Source organism: Haemaphysalis longicornis, unplaced genomic scaffold (genome assembly GCF_048455015.1).
Source record: "Haemaphysalis longicornis isolate Haplotype H1 unplaced genomic scaffold, Haemaphysalis longicornis Haplotype H1 scaffold_5, whole genome shotgun sequence".
NCBI classification, from domain to species: Eukaryota; Metazoa; Arthropoda; class Arachnida; order Ixodida; family Ixodidae; genus Haemaphysalis; species Haemaphysalis longicornis.
The window spans coordinates 1706116-1728102 of record NW_027526385.1 but is presented as its reverse complement, the minus strand read 5'-3'; the positions used below and the strand labels follow the sequence as shown (position 1 = coordinate 1728102).

Genomic DNA, 21987 nt, shown 5'->3' with positions numbered 1-21987 from the left:
GCAGCTTGTTCAAGTAGTTTGAATGAGTTAAGGATATAAGGCGTGTTCGTAGCCTTCCATTCTGTGTCGGCTTTGGCGCAGTGGGTAGAGCACCATGTACCTTTCGTTCCGCCCGCAGGGTCGTGGGATCGAAACCAGGCGCCGGTAGGTATTATTTTTTTATATAGTGTAGGGGGAGGGGTGCGGACCTGTTGTTGAGAGCGAGGAGGGTAGCGTGATGCGGGAGAGGAGGAGTGGGGGAGAGGGCGCACCTGGAACGGGTGTTGCGGACGCTGAGGCACGCCAATGCGGACAACGCCGGGTGACATCGTGAGTTAAAGAAATGCTCTGCATTTAAAAGAAATTGATTTCTCTTCTGATTAAAGGAATGACCCCAAAGCACGAGAAGGGGCCCTATTCTCGACTGCACAAATTACAAAATTTTTATGAAGGTGCTTGCACAAAGAATTTAAACAGTCATCAAGCAGGTTGTAGGGCCACACCAGACGTGTGGCATAAAAGGACGCACTATTTTTTCAAACACACACAAGGCGAGATGTGTGCTGGAATGCTGTGACGCTGCCCGAGCTCGCGTGGCTGTTCTCCAGCTTGATTTGGAGAAAGCGTTTGATTGTGTGTCCCATGAATTATTGTTGCTGATTTTAGATCATGTGAACGTTGGAACAGTCATCAAGGAGGGGGTGGCTCTGGCGTACCGGAAGTGCACCACGAGATTAATTGTAAACAAGACGCTGGGGGCCCCCATTAGCGTGGAACGGTCGGTGCGCCAGGGCTGCCCTCTGAGCCCACTTCTTTTCTGCCTGTATATCGAAACGCTCTGCTTAAAATTGAAAGTGAACACATTCGCGGGTTTAAGCTATGCGCGGCCGAGGTAAAACTTCTGGCCTACGCAGACGACATTGCTCTTTTCTGTACGACCAAGGATAGTGTTAGGAAAGCGGTGGACATTGTTAAACGTTTTGGGTCAATCACAGGTAGTGGAGTAAACTGGGGGAAATGTTTGGGTTTCTGGCATGGGGACTGGTCTTTGACACCTGAATTTTTTGCTAACGTAAGCTGGGAAACCAGTCCCGTTAAGTATCTATGGACGCCACTGGAGTGCTACCAGGACAGCGAACTGTATTGGCGTGCCCGAACGCAGGACATACGCGACAAGGCAGAAAAGTGGAAATGGGTTTTTCTTTCAATGTTTGCTAAAGCGACTGTTTGTAATTTATTTTTTATTGCCAAAGTGTGGTACGTCATGCAAGTGTTGCACTGCTCGCGTTTGAATGTACAGAAAATGCATCGTGCATTTGCTGTGTTTATCTGGTCATCTACATGGGAAAGGTGCAGTAGAGATAACCTTTTTCGACACGTCAAGGAGGGCGGTCTTAGGTTGTCGCACCTGTTTGTCCGCCAGTTGGTGAATAGGTTCCTTTTTCTTCGCGATACAAGCGATCCTTTTTTGCGAACAGTTTGCCAGGTGCGGCTGTCTCAAGCACTGCCGAAATTTGTCGTATCCAGTTTGCACATACAGGGAAGGATTTCAGGATATTTTAAAGAAGTTGTCATGTCACTCAGGTTTCTGTCAACTCGTTTTTCTATGGAATATTTGAGTACAGTGTCACGTAGAAAATTATATAAAGATGTTTGCGACAGTCTTTTCCCGATACCGCTATATAGAGAACTGTACAAAGAAGGCCCGGGGCAGGATGTACTGAAAACAGTTAAGCGTATGGCTGTAAAACCGGGGGTGAAGTCCTTTTTTTTTTTTCAAACTTCATTCGGGGACACTTACTGTGCAAACATGGTTAAAAGAAAAGGGGTTAGATACACCGTGGGGCACTGACTGTACAATTCGTAAACAACCGGATAACATAGACCATGTTTTTATACACTGCTGGATGGCGGTTCACTTTTGGGATGTTATGGAGCGAACTTTACACAAAGACTTCCCACTTACCCCGCATGGTATACGGTATTTACCCACAGAGAATAACGAAGGAGTCCCCTACGATTTAATAATGCTCCTGGGCCTTCACAGCATATGGAGGGCGCGCATAGCGTGGCTCCATGGCGACGTGGAAGCCCGACCGGCATGGCAGTTTCTGCGGGAGAGTGTCACGCAGTTCGTTGAGGGGCTGAGAGTACAGCAGCCAGTACCAGATTGGTTGGATTTTCTAGAGCCGCTAATTTCTCTAAAGTGATCATTAAATGACAAAGCCTAGCCGGAGGCACGGCTGGTATGTTAATGTCGGTGTGTGTTGTACCAAATGCACTGTGGTTATTTTTGTGTGGTAAGTGTGTGTTGAAGACGGGTAATAAAGAAAAAAAACAAATTGCCGGCAACTCGCCCATGTTTTTTGCGTAAGCTGATGATGATGATGATGATGGTTGGTGTTTATTGGCGCAAGGCCGACGAGGGCAAAGAGCGCCAGAGAAGTTATTTAATGAAAAGAAGTGATTACCTCAAAAGGTAGGTATAAAACGTGTAAACTGGACATAGTAAGATCAATAAAGATAATGCTGATGGCTGGTGTATAGGGCCAGATTTGATTATGCATGATAGGAGATGGGGTTTAAAAACTTAACATCTGACAAATACTTAAACACGCGTTTCACAGAAACCATGGCATCATCACCTAGAAACAGCGATGGATGTAGGGGGATATGTTGTCTGTAGAGTTCTCGAAAGTGTTTGTGTCGTGTTGTGGGAAGTGCGTTGCATTGCATGAGTATGTGGATTACGGATAGGCCCTCTCCACACCTGCTACACAGGGGTCTTGGAGATCCCGTGAGCAGGTGGGAATGTGTTGCATGCGTGTGGCCTATCCGTAGTCGAGCCAGGGTACCTTCGTTGTGTCTGTTGTGTGTGTCAGTGGTGTATGCTCCCAAGAGTGGCTTTATAATGTGTAGTTTGTTGTCAGTCTGTTGATTCCAGTGTGCTTGCCATGCTGTGCGAAGGTGTTGTCTGATGTGTGATTTGAGGTCGGTGTAGGGTATTGTTGTTATGTCATCTGTAGTTGTAAGGGAAGCAGCGGCCACCATTCGGTCTGCGGTCTCATTACCTGGAATTCCGGATTGCCCTGGCACCCAGCACACGGTCACTTCAAGGTTTAACGCATACAAAGACATAATAGTACTAATGAGAGCATTGACCACATGGTTTTTAGACTTCTGTGAGGATAATGTACGCACAACACTTAAAGAATGAGTATAAATTACAGATTTCGGAATTCGACTTAGAACAATATGTTTAACTACAAGAAGTATGCCATAGGCCTCTGCCGTAAAGATACTTGTATTTCTATTCATCGTTCTGCAGACATTAAAGGTGCCACCATGCGCAGCACAGGAAACAGTTGTGGCAGTTTTTGAAGCATCCGTGTAAAACTCAGCACACTTGTATTTGTGCTGCAGGGACAAGAAATGTTGCACGATCGCGCTTCTAGGCACTCTGTTTTTCTCGACACTTATAAAAGATACATCACATGATATCGGGCGAAGCTGCCACGGTACTAGAAGTACAGTAGCGGGGGATTTATGGTCTCTGAGAACATGACATCAAGTTGTGACGCTTCTTCTCTTACTCTGAAAGCGAAGAGAGCAGAGACTGATGAACGATTAGTAAGAAGTTGAGATATGGATGTATCATAAAAAACTGATGTAAAAGGATGGTGAGGGATTGATGAGATTTTAAAAGCATAAAGCAGGTCTGTGTAAGCTCGCTGACGTTCTAGGCTCCATTTGTTGCACTCTACATACAGGCTTTCAACTGGACTAGTCCGAAAGGCACCACACGACAAGCGGAGCCCTAGATGAAGCACAGGGTCCAGCATTCTGACGGATGTTTTAGTGGCTGACCCATAGACAACGCTACCATAGTCCAATCGTGAACCTATCAAGCTGGTAAAAACACGCAAAAGAAGTTGTTTGTCAGCACCAAAAGAAATGTGCGACAAAACCTTCAGGATATTCATTGTTTTTAAGCATTTATGTTTTAGTTGTTTTATGTGTGGGATAAATGTGAGCTTTTCGTCAAATATTATACCTAAAAACTTGTGTTCTTTTTTGACAGGAATTGAGATGAATGTCTGGATCCGGCCATATGCCACGCCTCTTGGAAAACAAGACACAAGTGCACTTCACTGGATTAAATTTAAAACCGTTGCTATCTGACAAACCAGCTAGCTTGTTAACACCAAGCTGGACTTGGCGCTCGCAGACAGACAGGTTGCAAGACTTAAAGGATAATAGTACGTCGTCTACATGAATTGAGCAGGAAATCGACGGTGGCAATGCCTTCCTAAGGGAATTCATTTTCACAATAAAAAGGGTGAAACTTAACACTCCACCTTGTGGCACTCCATTTTCCTGCACATGAACCCTAGAGAGTGAAGTTCCAACTCGCACGCAAAACGTTCTTTCGGACATGTAACTGGCAAGCGTGTTCATCATGTTACCAGTTATGCCAAAGGACTTCAGATCGATGAGGATACCATACCGCCAAGCAGTGTCGTACGCCTTTTCAAGATCAAAGAATACTGTCATACAGTACTGCTTATGGAGGAAAGCATCTTTAATATATGACTCTAACGCAACGAGTTGATCGTTCGTGGATCGCCCCGCCCTAAAGCCCGCCTGGCAGCTCTCGAGAAGACCGTTGTACTCTAAGTACACGAGTCTCCTGTTTATCATCTTCTCAAAGAGCTTACACAGGCAGCTTGTCAGGGCAATGGGACGATAACTGGCGGGAGAGGAAGGGTCCTTCCCTTCCTTTAGGAAAGCCACTACTATGGCCTCCCTTCAAGAGCGTGGAATGTGCCCCGAAAGCCATATTTTATTGTATAGGTGCAAGAGTGTTTCAAGAGTGTCTGGGTGTAGGTGCTGTATCATGGTGTATGTAATCTTATCTGCGCCTGGAACTGAAGCTTTGCACGTGCTCAGGGCAGCCCTCAACTCATAGAGAGTGAATTCATAGTTGGAAGAAGTTTTTGATTTGTCTTTGTCGTTTAAGGACTTTTTTTCTGCAGATGTTTTGTATTTCATGAAAGTGTTTGTGTAGTGTGCTGAACTAGACACGTGTTCGAAGTGTTGTGCAAGTGTGTTAGCCTGGTCTTCCAGTGTGTCCCCTGTTGTGCTAACCAGGGGCAGGCTGTGTGTCTGTTGTCCTTTGAGCTTGCGTATATGTGTCCAGACTTTGTGTGTGTCTGTGTATGTATTAATGGATGTCAAGAAGGTGTGCCAACTCTCTCGTTTTGCCTCACGGCGCACACGTTTTCCAAACGCCTTGGCCCGTTTGAACAAAATAAGGTTACCCGACGTGGGGTACCGACGAAGGATACCCCACGCCTTGTTCTGGGCCTCTCGCGCCCGCCTACAGTCCTCATTCCAACACGGCCTCCTCTGGTTGCGCGGGGCACCAGAGGCGTGGGGAATGGACTTTTCGGCGGCGTCGAGGATGTGCGCCGTGAGGAGTTGGGTAGCTTCTTCAACGTGTAGGTGTCCTATGGATGTGTGGTGTAGTTTCGATGTCTCTGTAAATGTGTTCCAGTTAGCTCGTGCTTCATTGAACCTATTATGGGAAGATGAACTGCTTGGGCCTTTACCTATATATGTTAGTGAAGTGGGGAAGTGGTCACTGCCATATATGTCAGTGCCCACTCCCCACTCAAGACATGGAAAGAGAATTGCCGAACCAATAGCCAAGTCAATATTTGAGTATGTATTGTGTCCTATGTTATGGTATGTAGGCTGTTTCTTGTTGAAAAGGCATGCTCCAGAGGATGTTAAAAACGTCTCTATCAGGCGACCTCGGGCATCCGTGCGAGAAGAGCCCCAAAGAGAATTTTGTGCATTGAAGTCGCCTGCTAAGATGTACGGTTCAGGAAGCTGGTCGACCAGCGCCTCAAAGTCAGAGCTCAGAAGTGCAAGATCAGGAGAGATGTAGATGGAGCATACCGTTATCAACCTATTAAAAATTATTGTGCGGACGGCTACAGCCTCAAGGACGGTGTTCAAGGCGACAGGGTGGCATGCTAAGGATTTGCGGGCGATTATGGCCGTACCGCTAGAAGAGTGTGTGCAGCCATCCCTGTCTTTCCGATATACCAGGTAAGTATTCAAGAAATTTGTGTGTTTGGAATACAGATGTGTTTCCTGGACACACATTAAACTTGTCTGGTTGGCATGCAGAATATCATGCACGTCGTCAACATTATTCAGAAGGCCTCTGCTGTTCCATTGAACTATGTTTTCTCTTCCCATTATGATGTGTTATAGCTACTGGAGAGTGATTATTTATGTAGGGTCTTTCGGGGCTTGGACTCTTGGAAGGGGTTTTCTCTACTGACCTGGACGTCGCAGCCCGTTCCTTCCTCTGCGATGAAAGCCGGAAGGGCTCGACGTCCATGTCGTCATCTGAAGGCAAGGGGGTGCCCAGCGGACTGGGCCCCCTTGACGTGGTACCCTTTCGGGTGTTCTTTGCCTGCGCTGCCAGTGCCGAAGGCGTGGGGAGCACGACAGATGGCACAGGCAGTGAGGCGGGGGAGGGGGTCGCTGTGACTGCCCCCGTCTCCATCTCCATGCCCTCGCTGGTGGTTTGGGATGGTGGAGCGGAAGTGGAGGATGCAGCATCACTCCCACCGGACGGGGATGCCACAACAGCCGCTGCTGGCCCAGCGAGCGGTGCGGAGGCGGGTTGGGCTGCAAGAGGCAACTCAGGAAAGGGGCGGGGGGTGGGGGGGGCCAAGTCCGACTCTCGGTACTGGGTCCCCGCAGAAATAAGACGCCGCTCCGCCCCCCGGCGAGCTGCGTCGGCGTACCTGCCCAGAGGGAAGGAAGCGAACCTCTTCCGCGCCTCTGGGAAGGTGATGTTTTCAGTGATTTTGAGGTTGATTATTTTCTTTTCCATCTGAAACCTTTCACACGTGCGGGAGTACGCAGCATGAGGTCCATGACAGTTGCTGCACATTAATTGTTGAGCCTGGCGGTTATCTGTATCATGATCTTGAGATGAACATTTTGCACACGTTGTTTTGCCACGACAGGAGGTTGTGCCATGCCCGAACCGTTGGCACTTGAAACAGCGCCGCGGGTTCGGGATGTAAGGCCGGACAGAACAATGAATGAAACCCGCTTTGATGGATTCGGGGAGTGTGGAACGGTCAAATGTCAAGATTATATGCTTTGTCATGATTTGCTTATCATCTCGCCGCATGGTGATGCGCCTCATTGCCGTCACGCCCTCGCCTTTCAGACCTTCGAGCAGATCGGCTTCCGTATCATTTATCAGATCTGGTTAAGAAATCACACCCTGAGAGCTATTGAGGCTACGGTGGGGTGTGACTCTGCTGTCCAGATCTGCCATGCGATTCTGGGTAAGGAGGCTTGTGGCTTGCTGGTGAGTGTTCACCTCGACCAGAACTTCGCCGGTTCTCAGTTTCTTGGCTTGGAAAGACTTGCCAAGGATGCCTTCAAGGAATTTGGTGATAAGGAACACTGACTGGGAGGAGATAGGATTTGACTTGTCAAGAGATCCAACAATCAAGAAGCGCGGATAGTTATCTGGCTTTTGGGATGCAATTGTTGGCAAGGGTGGGAATGAAGCTTCGGTGCGTCCCCTTTTCGGGGGCCGATCACGTTTGGGGGGGGGGGTTGAAAAATGCCATATGATACATTGGAAAGCAGGGAGACGGGGGTACTTTCTCCTTTGACCTTACCCTGGTAGTCAAAGAGGTCCCGGAGCTCCCTGCCTGGTAGACAGGCAGGGAGCCCATCGGCCGGAGCTTGACCAAGGCTCCGACGGCCACCATTCACGGCTTCTGACCCTTCACCTTTCAACTTCTAGCCACGGTAGGTGACAGCTTAAGTATCGGGGGCTCGGGGTACGCGGTGTCGCCACTCACCGTCACCAAGATTACTCAAGGTGCCCCGTGCGGGGGATGCCCCCTATGTTGATGGCGCCTCTGCTTAGGAGCAAATCTACCTTTTCTTCCGAAAGGATGTTCTGTCCGATTAGACCAGCTACCTGCAGCCTGGCTCTCTCCGTGTAGACGAAGAACGTTGCCGTAACAATGCGTTCTCCTAATTTCAAAGGCACTTCACAGCATGTTACGATTTCCAGATGGTCGCCCGTGATGCCCACGACGCGTGTTCTCTGCTCTACCGACCGTAATCTCGTTCGCCAGTCGGGCAAAACGTTGTCTAGAGTGCTCTCTTTAAGGAGGCTTACTTTTGAGCCCTTGTCAATCAGGCATTTCATAGCTGCTCCCCCTATTTCACATTCTATTATCGGGCTAGCCTCCCCGCAAATGTTAACTGTGAACTCTTGAATGCCCCCTTTGCTTCCCTCCAGCGCGCGCGCGTCCAAAGGGGGCTCGACTAGTTACCCTGGTTCGATCGAGAAGCGGAATTTCCCTAGGGATTATCCGCACTTGCTTGGTCGTCCCCTCGCGGTTGACCTTGAGGGTGCGCGCGCTGCCTACAGTTCCTAGCAATGTGTCCAAGCTCGCCACACACAAAGCAAGTAGGCCGCCCCGTCCTGTTGCCGCGACGCCTGTATTTTTGCTGAATTTGTTCATTTTGTAGCGCGATGCTAGATTCCAACAAGCGTTCGACCCTTTCGAGGCGTGCGCGGAGCTCGTCAGCTTCCCTCTCGTCTTCCCGCACGCTTCTGACCGGCATGCGACCGCCATTTACTGTTCGCTCGTTTCTTTCCTCGCTAACAGCCGCGTCGACGGCCTCTTGGATATTCTTGGGGTCGCGAGAAAGTGTGAACCTGCGGACCGGGTCTCGCAGTCCATTCAAGAACTGAGTGCGCAGCTGCTCGTTCAGGAGCTCTTTGCGAAGCTCACGCTTTGCCTCAGTCTCGGTGCCGTGTTGCGTCCCAACGGCCGCGTTGCCCAACGCGCGGAGCCTAGTCGCGAACGACTGGACGTCGTCCCCCTCCTTTTGTCCGGCGGACAAAAACCCTGTGGAGCTTCACGTACTCTGGCTCTGTATCGAACCTTTTCGTTGCTAGAGCTTTTAACTCGGCGAAAGTCGAAAGTCGAAAGTCGACAGCCTCCTCGTGCCACGCAAAGTCGTAGAGCCTAGTCGCGAACGACTGGACGTCGTCCCCCTCCTTTTGTCCGGCGGACAAAAACCTTTGGAGCTTCACGTACTCTGGCTCTGTATCGAACCTTTTCGTTGGTAGAGCTTTTAACTCGGCGAAAGTCGAAAGTCGAAAGTCGACAGCCTCCTCGTGCCACGCAAAGTCGTAGGCCACGCCGACCATTTTGCAGCGTGCAATACCTGTCATCTGCGCCTCTGTGCAGCCACCAAGACTCCCACCTGTTCGAGAACACGTAGGAAGTCCTGGATGGTTATCCCGTTACCATCCCCTGTAAATGATGGAACCATTCCCCCCAACGTCATGACGCTCGCGCCTAACACATTCGCTTGGGTCATGGTGCCCTCGTTCCCCCTCAGGTGTGGGGGTGGAGTCCCACGCCTATACATAGCTTGCACGTGACGTCACGCTCGAGCGCTCGCGCGGCGGTAGCCATATTGGTGCAGTGGTGCCGGCATTGCGGCGTGAGCAGTTCGGGGAGCGCACGCGTTTGCTGCTGAGCTAGTCGCTTTTCGCGTTTTTCCTGCGGCATGCCGCTGGTAGCGAGCAAAAAACCTTTAAACGCGACCTACCGCTCGGACCTTACGGGGCCTGCACGCGTGCGGTATGCGGAAAAGGTGCGGCTGTGCGACAACGAGGACCCATTCATGTTACGACCGGGCATGGACACGGCCGGCGATGTGGACTTGTTTCCGGAGATAAGTTACGGCGACATCCTCAACTACCTCGTGCTTTCTGCCAACTTCCTCACACTAGAAGAGATGAAGGCATTCAAGTCTACCGAAGCACATAATTACTTCACGAGCGGGTGGGTGAAGTCCCTGTCGGCTAAACAGCTACAAGACAACAAAGTGCTTCTGCTCGGAGAGGTAAGCAGCCGGGATCTTTTTTACTATTTCGTCGGTTCGGAAATCTTGCACGGAATGCTCGAAATAGAAACGGTCGCGCTAGAACAAGTCTTCGCTGTTGCCGGTTACGTTTTGAGACACGATCAACAGTGACGAGCACTCGCGCAGAGATGTGGGCAAGAAAAACTTGTGCATTGTATTTTTTTCTGTCGCAGGTGAACCATTCGCAAAGGTGCGGGACCAGCCTCTGCATGTGTGGATTTTGTGCCAGAAAAGCGGGGTCGTGCTCACTGCTCATTGCACCTGTATGGCAGGAGCAGGTGAGGCCTGTTCTCATGTTGGAGCCTGCCTGTATGCAGTTGAAACAGGTGTGAAGATGAAAAACGCTACAAGCTGCACCTCAAAAACGAACATCTGGCTTCCTGCATACGTGGAGAAGGTGGAGTTCAAGAGGCTAAAGGACATCGACTTCACTTCGTCGAGATGGAAGAAGCGAAAACTGGACGACATCATTAACAGCAGCAGTTCAGCAGTGAACGAATCAAAAAAACGAATGGACATCCCACCAGCAACCCAAGAGGAGCTTGGCAACCTGTACAGAGCATTTCAGAGCACAGGTGTCACACCTGCAGTATTTTCTGTGCTTCCAGAGTATTGCGAAAGCTTTCAGGAGCCTGTAAAAACACAGCCTGCCCACTTGAGGAAGCTGTCTCTCGAAGAGAACTTGGAAGACAACCTCGACACGCTTTTGAAGAAGGCTGACGACTTTCTTGCCACTTTTTCCATCAGGGACGACACAGTGAAGACAGTTGAGGCTGCAACAAGGCAACAAAGTAATTCGCCAGACTGGTTCATTTACCGTGCTGGCAGAGTGACTGCGTCAGTGATGAAAAGTGTGTGCCACACGAGTGTGCAGAGTCCTAGCTTATCACTGGTAAAATCGATTTGCTACACTAAAAAAATTCCCTCAGAGTTCCTGCCGTCATGTGGGGCTTAGAACATGAGCAAGATGCTTTCGAGGCTTAGAAAGCCAAAGAAGCTACAAAGCACCAGAACTTTGAGTGCCACAGGTCTGGACTCCGCCTGAGTGCTGCTTACCCGTTCATCGGCGCAACACCGGGTGCCATCACCTCGTGCAGCTGCTGCGGGAGAGGTGCTGTGGAATTTAAGTGCCCATTTTTGCTAAGAAATGCTCAAGATATCACCACCAGCATTTCATGTCTGAGTTACACTGGCGGAAAACTTCAGATGACAGTGTGCCATGTTGACTTTTGCGACTTTGTGGGGACCAAATGTGCTGCACATCGAGAGAGTGAGACGCAATGATCGGTTTTGCAAAACATTTTTTCTTCCGCAAGACAGTTTTTTCCGGAACGTCATTCTGCCCGAGTTGCTCAGCCGATACTACACGAGGCAAGAAAGAAGTGAAGAACAGCCAGCAGACACAGTAGAGTACTGCTTCTGTCGTGGACCGGACACAGGCAAGATGGTAGCTTGCGACAACGAGTCGTGCAGCTACAAGTGGTTTCATTTCTCCTGTGTCGGACTGAAACGGGCACCAAAAGAGAAGAAATGGTTTTGTCCCGAGTGCAAATAAGACAAGGACTAATGTCAGGCTTCCACTGTTTATTTCACCACAGCTGTGCCTGTTAGTGTGAAGCAACAGACTATCTTGATGAAATTTGCTAAAAGATCACGCTAATGTTTCTTGTGACGGGAATGTAGAACGAGCTTGCAGTCTTAAAATAAAGGACCACGTGGAGCGACAGCGACAATTGTCGCTCAGTGTAACTGAATGGATGCGGTGGGCTAATACGAGCGACGAGCTGTTGCCGACACCCCTTCATACACTGACTTCTTTATTAAGCCCTCAGTGCCATGTTTCTTTCAAAACGAACACTCTGCACATGACCGCCAGACAACATTGAACACACGTAGCATCAGAATACAAAAATGTGTTGAAACTGCATTGTACAATAATTGTATTACTGCCAACCTACAAACAACACCGAAGTAATGAATCTCAAGAAGTCACATCACGTGCAGTGGCAAGGGCAGTTGCACAAATTTGTAAATTCAAAGACTTGTAAATTTATTGCACGACATACAGAATATGGTACGCCTGAAGCACAGCAGCGCATAAGATCCAAACAAAAAGGTAAATGTTCACCTTGCCACTTTAGAGTCGTTGGCTGGCAAATGAGCATTCTGCCGAGAATGCTGCTCTACAGATTTCGAACAAAAGAAACAGCAGAAACAGAACTAAAAAATTCGAGCGTAACCACAGTGGCACTGTAGAAATTCCAGTTTGTGTTGTAGTGTTACAACAAAGTAGTGCAATAATAATATACAGACGAGGTTTCTACAGCTGAAAACTAACTAGTGTCCAACTAATTTTCAAACGCACAATCACGTGGGATATATCTTCCTTTCTTTGACTTGAACCATAACTTTGCTGCTGTTTGAAATCATAGTCGGTGTCAAGTGTCAGAGCACCCCCTGAGAGGGGGACGCATCAAACCCCCCAAAAACAGGAAAGAAAAGAACAAAGGAACGACCATTTGAAGTGCCCGCCAGGAGCGCGCCAATCAGCAAGTGCCAGCGCCGACGCACCAAGGAATCATGGGCAAAGGTGGCAGCGCACTGGTGGGCCAACCAGGAAAGGCCACGCATGGGACAAGTGGCGAGATGACCATATAATGACAGGGAAGAAGCAAGAAGCCAATGGGAGTGCGCCACGAGAGAGCCCAGAGGGTATAAAAGCGGGGCGCACAAAGAGAAGGAGGAGGCAAGAAACCGAAGAAACCAGGAGGCGGTAGGAGCACGTGCGCTTCAATGAACGAGCCAGGGGGACACGGCCAGGCCATCGACCGTGCCATCCGAGCCTGGGCGGGAGCGGGCCGACTTCGCATCGGCACCGTCATCCTAGGTGCACCACGAACCTGCGTCTTCGTGGCCCCAGCGGCATCGGTCGGGCACCAGCGGCCAGCGTCCACGCTCCGTCGACGTTCGTCTCGACGGCCCCGAAAGGCGACGTTCGTGCCGAGCCAACCTGAGACCTCCAGCGGCAGCGGCTACCAGGGGGTAGCCACCGAGGAAGCACGCTGCCGAAGGGATGACCGCGCGCGTCGAACGCCGGCACCAAGGAGCTCCAGCGAGGGCGGCCACCAAGGGGTAGCCGCAGGGGAAAGAAGTCAGGACGCGCGGAGCCCACGCCGTCCAACGAGTGACCGCGCGCATCGAACGCCAGCACCGACGAAGCGAGACGAGGACGGCTACCACCGAGTCGCGGCCACGAAAGAGTGCGACACTTCAGCGCCGACGACGGGGTAGGCCAGTCCAATAGGGACGCAGTCATAGGACACAACTAGAGAGTTGTGGCTTAGTGAGATCACCTAGAGGGTGATAGAATTATTTGATTCGGACGAATGGTGTAGAACTTAATTGTAGAGACTTTCGGATTTAGAGTTGAATTGTATGTTGGGATTATTAGTTAGAGGTGTGAGTGTGTATCGTTTGTGTGTAGTTTAATTATTGAGTGCTTTGCGTTAGGATTTTTTTTAAGTGTACAATAAATGTGTTAGGTCAAACACGTCAACGGCTTCCCTGTGTCCATTGCTCCGAGCTGGTAAAGACGTCCCCACCATCCGTTCACGTGACAGTCGGTACAACATGTTCCATTGCATTCAAATTATAGGTGAAATAACTGGAGTAAAAAAAGTTTCCATTGATTATGAGGTTTAACGAGCCGACGCTACGCAGACGATGAGGCACATCATACTGGAGATCTCCGGATTAATTTTGACCACCTGGGGATCTTTAACGTGCGCCGAAATCTCGTACACACGGGCGTTTTCGCTTAAAAAGAATGTTTCCAATCACAGCTGGCGATATAATGTCATTCGTCAACGGAAAGCACTTGCTCAATTAGCAGACTGTTTTAGTGATGCTACTATTGAAGGGCACAGATTAGAAAGGGCACAGCAAACAGTAACAATTTTGTCAAGTGGAGTCAAATTATCTCCAGGTCGGCAAACCACATAGTCGATGGGCAGCGTGGCCTTCAGGATTACATACTTATTTCTGATCAGCCCGATCACCCTCTCGACATGAATCCTGACATTGGCTAGTTTCCTGGTGCTTAGCACGTCTGCTGCCGACAGTTGCTTCTTGCCCTTGGTGAACGCTGGCACGTCAAGTCTCGCACAGTAGAAGCCCGCACTTTCAGACACATTGAACCCTCGGTCTGCAAGAACTACGTCACCCGGAAGTAAATTGTCCAAAAGACCGCAGTGCTCTGTTATGTGTCTATCGCTAGCACGCCCTCCCCAGCCTTCAGAGATGAAGTTAACAATGCCTTGAGGTGCAATGCCAATCAAATACTTTGCCGTATTGCTGCCTTTGTATTGAGACCATGTCTCACTTCGGGGCAAGTATGATGGAGGCCTTTCTATCTGTATCTCAAAACAGTCAATGATGACTGCAACATTTTCCCCAAAAGAATCGTAGAAGGCTTGAGGCATTGTGCGTTGCAAAACACTTCTAGGCGGCCACAATATCTGAGACTTAAGGCGGCAGTAGGCAGCATGCAGCCATTTGTCGAATATGTGCGACACTGTGGCCTCTGACACGTTAAACCTAAAAGCAAGGTTAGTGATGCGCAAATGTAGCTTTAACTTCATCAAGAAAAGCAGGAACTCCTGAAACTTCAGCAAGCTGTTGTTAGCGTTATGTGACACAAACCCCGCTACAACGTTGAACAGTGCGTAAAGGATCTGAAAATTCGCCATGCCGGTGTAGTACACAACTTTGGTGTCGCTACATTTCATGGCATCTTCAGTCAGCTCCAGCAGCTTGTTTTCATTTCGCGCAGCGTAGAGGCGCTCGTTTAGGGTTAAGCACTCCATCTCCATGGCTTCAGTGTCACTCATTGTCAGGTCTGTCTGGGCTGCCATCCCTGGAACAAAATTAAGTTGTTGCATGGATGATCAAGCAGCGCGAAAAATTCACTTGAGATGCGGAGAGGAGTTACTGGCGACGGGACTGGCAAATAAGCATGCGGAGATTCAACATCTGACGTACTCCGCCGGATAAAAAAAAAACTTTCTCTCCCCTTTTGACACGCTCGGTTTCATACCACGATGACGAAAGTAGAGAACACAGGACTAGCGCTAGTCCTGTGTTATCTAATTTCGTTCCGTTTTTATCGCGCTACTTAACCATGTTTCACAGTTTGAACCTACAAGCCCACATTTACGTGTTGACGAAAAAACGCTCACCTGTTTCGTCACTGTTCTCTGCCCCGACTCCGTCTTCCGCTGGCGCCGGCGCCGGCGACGACGAAGAAACGGCAGCTGTGTCCGGATGCGTCGTCTGTGTTGTTGCCATTGCCTCGGCTCTACGCTCGGCGTCAGCTGCACGGGCCTGGTTCCGTCGTCTTCTTGCGCGAGCGTGGCGTTCGGAATCTCCCTGTTCCCGCTGTAGCCGAGTAACAGCGTCGGGGCCCAGTCGGGGTCCGCCTCCTCTCACAGCTGTGACGGTCTACCTACGGACACAAGGGCATGTTTAAAAACGAGATTCTCCGTAGTGCTTCCAAGTCTCACAGATAAATAATTATCGCGCACACGCCGATGGCTTACCTTTTACAAAGTGTGCGCCACAAACACGTATGCCAGTCCTCTTGGTGTTGAGATCGGCGCGGTTTATCCTCGCCAGCCATGGACTGCGTCGTTTCACACATAGCTCTTTCGTGCGGTCGCCCTGATGCTCGATTACCTTCGGAAGGCGAAAAAAGTTTTTGTTTGTTGATTTGGTCCAACATGTACGGTTCGAGCATCCAACAATTGCACAGATCACCATTGCGACGCGCTGGCAGTGGACGCACGATCGCTACGGCTGGCTGCACCACTGCACCGGCATGGCGGAATGGTATCCTCGCCGTGACGTCAGTGCAAGCCATATATACTCTGCGATTTTAGTTAAGTGAATAATAATAATATTTATTAGTCAAACAGAAGTCATGTACATAATCAGGCCTACCTAAGCCGCAACGGGCTTGTCAGGCAGAGCCTGGCAGGCGACAAGCGTTAAAAAAACTGCTTAAAAAAAATCCCACCGCTGCCACCACCTGTGACGCTCCCGAAAAGGGAGATGGCGTCACGCTACCAACTAGGTTGGTCCACGCAGAGTTGAGGGGAAATGAGCTAACGCAGGCTCAAATATACCATTTAATTAACAATAATTAGTGCTGGTGCTGGTGCGCTCACTCGTTGAGAGGCTGGGACTCGGTAGAGGTGGGTCAGGTGGGCGGCCTGCGCCGGGTCGTGGAGCCGGGAACTCTTTCACATGCGGCGTTGCGGTGTGCACGTGCTCGGCTGGGCCGTTGAGTGGGTACCGGAACTCTCGTGCCGGGCAGCGCAGGTGGTCCGTACTCCGCTGGACCGTGGACGCAGTCCCGAGATGAGGCCGTTGGCTGGCTGGTCAACGAAGTTCGGGAGATTCAGAAGCCGGAGGTCCCCTCGTCGCAATCTCGGCCCGCGTTGGGGAGGGAGCGCGCGATCGGATGACTCCGGACGGGCGGCTTCCTCGTTCGGCCTGGCCGGATGGTGCCCAGTTGGGAGAGAGTGTCGGGGGCCTCGTTCACTCGCCTTCTTATACCCTTCTTGGGTTGCTACAGGGGGGGCAAGAACGAGCTTGTTGGGGAATACTGGGAACCGGCCGGTCATCGCCCCGCGTGCGGGCGCGCCACCCTGCAAGCCTTCCGGGCGCTTCAGGTCAATATTTGTGAATACGCGGGGGGGTGCATGTTCCGCGCGCGCGTGGTCTTTCCTCGTGGCAGCACGTGTTTGTCCGCGCACGTTGTCTCGCCACGTGGGAGCACGTTTTTGTGTGAGCACGTGTTGTCCGCGGCAGCCAGTGGCGACGTCCGACCGTCACACCCGCCCATCCCCAGAGGAGACTTTTGTCACTGCAGAAGTCTCGTTCACAAAAAGGTTTCTCGTGGGCCCAAGTGGGTTTCTCGGGCCCACGCTTCGAGCAGACGATCTTTGTTTGTGCTTTCATTTACGCGGCCGGGCGACCGAGGCCCGGCCGCGTGAGTTGGCCTACCAAGGATGGCAGATCCTTGTAACGTATTTGTGACAAGGCTCAAATACGCTGTCTGATGGTCAGATTGCTTGAATAAATCCAATCATGGTTCAAAATAAACGCTTGCCCAACGCCGGTGACGGCAACAAGCAGTTTTGCAGCGTATTCCCCGCTTTTCCCTAGTAACCTCTCTCGTGCTCATCTAGGTACCTGCTGTCCCTATACGCTTCAATAAGACCGCTCTGTAGCCTGGCCCGAGTGCTTTCGAGCAAGCGCACTAGTCCGAATCTTATTCGCGGTCTTATTGAAGTCCGTGAATAAGACTACACTGCCAATAAGAACGTGTGTTCGTGCAAGCGGGCCCAGGTGTTCACACGAGTGCAGTGCGGCTGAAAGAGACCATGACACAGCTTCTAATTATGCGATGCCGACGCAAACTCGGAAGTAGACACAGATATCAGATGCAGACGTCTAAGCACTTCATATAATCGATCTGCAGCTGAATAATGCAGTAGGCATGAAAAACATACTGATATGTCCCTATTAGCAGTAACATATTTGAAGCGTGGTTGGTTTTTAATACGGTAAGTGCTAAATCGATGGTTTGTCGCCACTTTAAATTTACGTAAACAAGTTGCGATAAATTTAGAATAGTTAGTCAATAAGCTAACTGTAAATAGAGTGTGCACAGTCGAACAAATCCTCAAAATTGCGAAAAGGCTAGGTTTTAGTTGTTATTTTTAACACTCGATAAAGCAGCAGAACATTATGAATGTTATAAAAATATATATGCGTACTACAGTCTCTCCATCCAAACCTATGAACCGCATGATGTCGCCAGAATAACACTATTAAGGAATATCCATCAAGGACTGATTTACATTTCCGCAGGCGGCTGGCGGGTTATTTTACGTGCCGCGACTCAGTTGGTTGAAGTAAGTTAGCCGATATCAATTTCTAGATGTAATTTTATTTCTCGAGTGAAAAGACAACGATAAAAAGCAAAGCACTAACATTTTCGGAACACAATGAAAATTCAATGCAGCCTTTCTGTCGAAATGATTGTGCACGCAAATGTAGAAAAGCTAAAAAGGTAAAAACTATTCTAGGAGAAACATTGCCTCACAAAAGAACAACAGGGGTAGACGCGAGCTCGCGGATGTTTTCCTAGCTTATTTCGAAGAGAGATGGCCTTGCCTAGTCAGTAAAACTGAACTATAGGTTTCTGTGACATATTTCAAAACACCAAAACTACAGCGAAAACTATTCGCTGCAGACGAATCCTGTGCGAAGGTTATTCTGTCTTTCGTTGTTCATCCAGCATGCATTGCGATAGTTATTTCAATTAAACGGCAATCAGCAGAATTAAAAGTTTTAAAATATAAATGCTCGTTCACAGCACGTGTGCAACTAAGGCTTCTAAAAGCGATATCTATTATTTCGGTTATAACGCATTGTAAAGAGCCTTTCTGTACTACATTGTATTGCTGCAGGGCCAGAGGAATATACCTTTGTGCAATTCGTTCGTACGGCCTCTATACGCACGTTTCCGCGAGTACTTTCAGGGAACAGAATATTGCGATCCCTATTAGAGTGAAATAAATTAAAAAATCGAATTCCTGTTTCCAATGACGAGAAAAATATGAATTGGGAAGGTAAAGCGTATAAAAATTAAAATACCATCTTGATTTAATCCAGTAAATGCTACCTATCATTCAATAATCAATATTAGGAGTTCACGTGTGTTGCCCGAGAGGCCAACTTTAAGAGACAGAGAGAGAGAGCAAACTTTATTCGGTAGCTCAAGTCCGAGCCCCAGGTCAACTTTGAGGGACATTTTCAAAAGCTTCGAAATTTTGACACCATCTGGCGTATAACGTTGAAGTCTTTCTTCCTCCTCGCCCCACTTGGCGAGGACCTAACACCTTTTTTATTGTGGGCGTGTATGTGTGAGTGTGGGTGTGCGTGTGTGTGCGATCGAGTGTATGTATATAGTCTGTATGTAGTCTCTGAATGTATCTGTAATGGTACGTGCATCGCCTGTTCCTATTATTTCATTGCCCTTTCACTGCCCTTTCTTTCGTTGCTCTTTCCTGGCCTTGGACGCACCTGCACCGGTCGCTCGCCGTCACTGTGGCGCCGGGAGGTCGGGGCGTGCGGGGCCAGGGGTGGTCGGCTGCTCTCATAGGGTTCGCTGCGGTGAGGGAGCTTGGCAACATAGGCACCGGCTGAGGCCCACCGCTGAGATATCGTGGCTACCCCGCTACCGTAACACGCATGCTGGAGGCGACGGAGCACGGCTTGGAGACGCCTGGCCGTATGCAACAGGTCCGACCGGTAGCTCGAAGGGAAGTGAGATGATCGGCCCACCTACGCGCCGATGAGGCGCATGTTTCTGTAGACCGTATCCGGTCAGGCAATGCCCGGTGGAGATCAAGGGCTTTGCGCGCAAGTCTTCAGAGGTGTTACTGGTGGCTATTATACTCGAGTTGGATTAGGTTTCTCGAAGTTTCTCGAAGTTTCCCGTTACCGTGCTAGAACTGCTACCTTCCCCGCGTCCTTCTTTCCCTGTGCAGCGAATGGCTGCAACCACGTCCCTAACCATGTTGTCCTGCCCATCAACCTTCATTGAAAATGTAACCAGTAATCTCTGTCAGTGAGCCCTGATGACATTGTTCTTATACCCACTATATTCACCCCTAATGTGGCAATGTTTTTACACCTTGTATACCCGCCCCTTATGTTGCAAATATTCTCCATACACTGTATATCCATCCCTTATGTAATGCCCCTTAATAAAATATGATGATGACATTACCTCTGCAGCATTCTCAGAATTGCAGTCACGCTGCTGCTGCCCCTGCTCAGTCACCCAAGAGTGTGTAGTAGCTACCATTCCACACGTTGAAGCACCATTGCACAACACCAAGCCACAAGGTTTGTTGTAAAAGCATAATTATTGGAGCTGATACAAAAAAAAAAATTGGGTGGCGTCATTTTTATTTCTGAAGCCTGTGAGTGAATGCTGAAGTTTTAGCCACGGAGTGTTTTTGAATGCAATAATTGCAGTGTCTAAGCCATTCCCTATTCCAGTAAAGCATCCACAGAGCTGATTTAGGCTTAACCCAGACCAGGCCCGTAGCCAGGAATTTTTTTCGAAGGGGGGGGGGGGCGGCTCGCTGTAGGCCTTGACTATGTGGAGAAAGTACCCATTTTCAGTGATTATTATTGGTAAAAATCGCAGTATGTAAATTATTTGAGTTTTTAAGGGCTATTCCGCTCTTTTATATCTTTAGTTTGAAAGTAATCTTCCAAATAGTACAATATTTTCATACGGACAATATGTCTCAACAAATTCCGCTGATAAAAATAAAACTACGTTACTCAGGCCCAAAAATAAAAGGACGAATAGCCGAAATATTTTTTTACGTTTTTATTTCTGCTGAATATAACAGGTTAAAACCACTGCGGCAGAAATAAAGTTGGTTGAGGTGGAGGAAAACGGGGACCGGTGTCCACTTCTTTGAGGTGGGGCGGTCTTGAGCCCGGCTCTGCGAAGAAGCGGCCAGGTCCTTCTTCTTCCTTAAAGCACTGAAGAAATGCCTGCCAGAGCCGAAGTGTGTACGATGGGCCGATATGCGATCGCGGATCGATCCACTCTCGGAAAGTGCGAGGTCGATGTCCGCCGGGGGACTGAAGTGATGCGTCACGGAGCGCTGCAAAAGCATGGCGACTCCACAGGAGATTCCCGGTAGCGCCTCTTGCAGGGCATGATGGGCACGGTGGGGTCATGTATCAGCGCGAGTTAATGAGGTGCAACAGTGCTGGTGAGAGTCGTTAATAAGTCTGGGGTCGACAAAGACGTACCGCCTCTACACTCCAGAGTGTACTGGGCGGACGGCAACAGATTTCCTTTTATCGAAGCACGCTCGAGAGCTTCAGCCGACGTGTGGCTTTGAACGCTATGGGGTGATCCTCCGCACTGGCGCCTTAAGATCGGGAGCCTAAAACACAAGTCTCCGTGCCTTCATCGTAAACGTTGCAATAGACCTTATGCGAAATTGCTTTGTGATCTAGCAACACTGATGCAAACGAGACCGTCGGCCATATTGGTACGGGCGCCGATCGTGAAGTCTCGTATTGTGTAGTGTGGAAGAGTAGGTGACGGTAACGCGGTATGGCTCAAACTGGACGGCGTTTTCCAGCTTCCGACCGCGGATTGTGGACGAAGGACTTGTCTGCGCTGCCGACTGTGTCTGAAGACTCATACCACTCGGGGTGCCGCGCCAAAGACCCATCCGAGCGGCAGCGGAGCAGGGCATGCCGCCTAGCCACCGAGGCGCATTGCTCGACTTCATCGGTGCGGACAAACACGTGCGACTCGCAGTAAGTAAATCCTTCTTTGTTTTTTACTTGACGCAAGTTAACCGGTGTGAGCATTTGTATAGCACTTTGTTCACCGTTGTTTACCATGCAAACGCGTAGCGGCGACCCTGTTGCAGTAACCCTGAAAGAGGAAAGCGACAATCGCCAGACCGTACCGCTAGTGGGTGGATTAAGTATTTTCAAATGCTGTACATCGAATTTACGGGATGATTTTTGGCGAAGATGTTTACGGCAGGGTGTCGAACCGGAACCGGAACTTAACCGAAAACCGGAACCGAACCCGAATTTTTGCCCGGAACCGGAACTGAACCGGAACCGTATTTTTTCCGCCATTTTGGAACTGAACCCGAACCGGAACGAATTGAAGGAACCGTTCCGAACCGGTTCCGGGGCCTCAAAGCTGTGATTTCTAGTTTTCCATCCCGGTACCCTACCTTGCATCCGAAGATATTTTTACCTTAACAACGTGAGGGTTCGAGCTAGTTGGTACTCCATAGCGAAAATTTAAAGCGCAACAAATTTAGACACAAGACGAATGACACAGGGACAAGCGCTACTTCCAACTCATATTTT

At 49.5% G+C, this 21987-nt stretch overlaps 1 pseudogene across 1 annotated transcript; it reads right to left on the bottom strand.

The window, feature by feature from the left end:
* Window positions 1–11443: 11443 nt before the first annotated feature.
* On the bottom strand, window positions 11444–15801 carry LOC144137775 (uncharacterized; annotated as a pseudogene). The gene is made up of 3 exons (XR_013315734.1): window positions 15582–15801; window positions 15222–15487; window positions 11444–14899 (listed from the first exon to the last, which is right to left on the bottom strand). The product of XR_013315734.1 is annotated as an uncharacterized LOC144137775 (transcript).
* Window positions 15802–21987: the final 6186 nt, after the last annotated feature.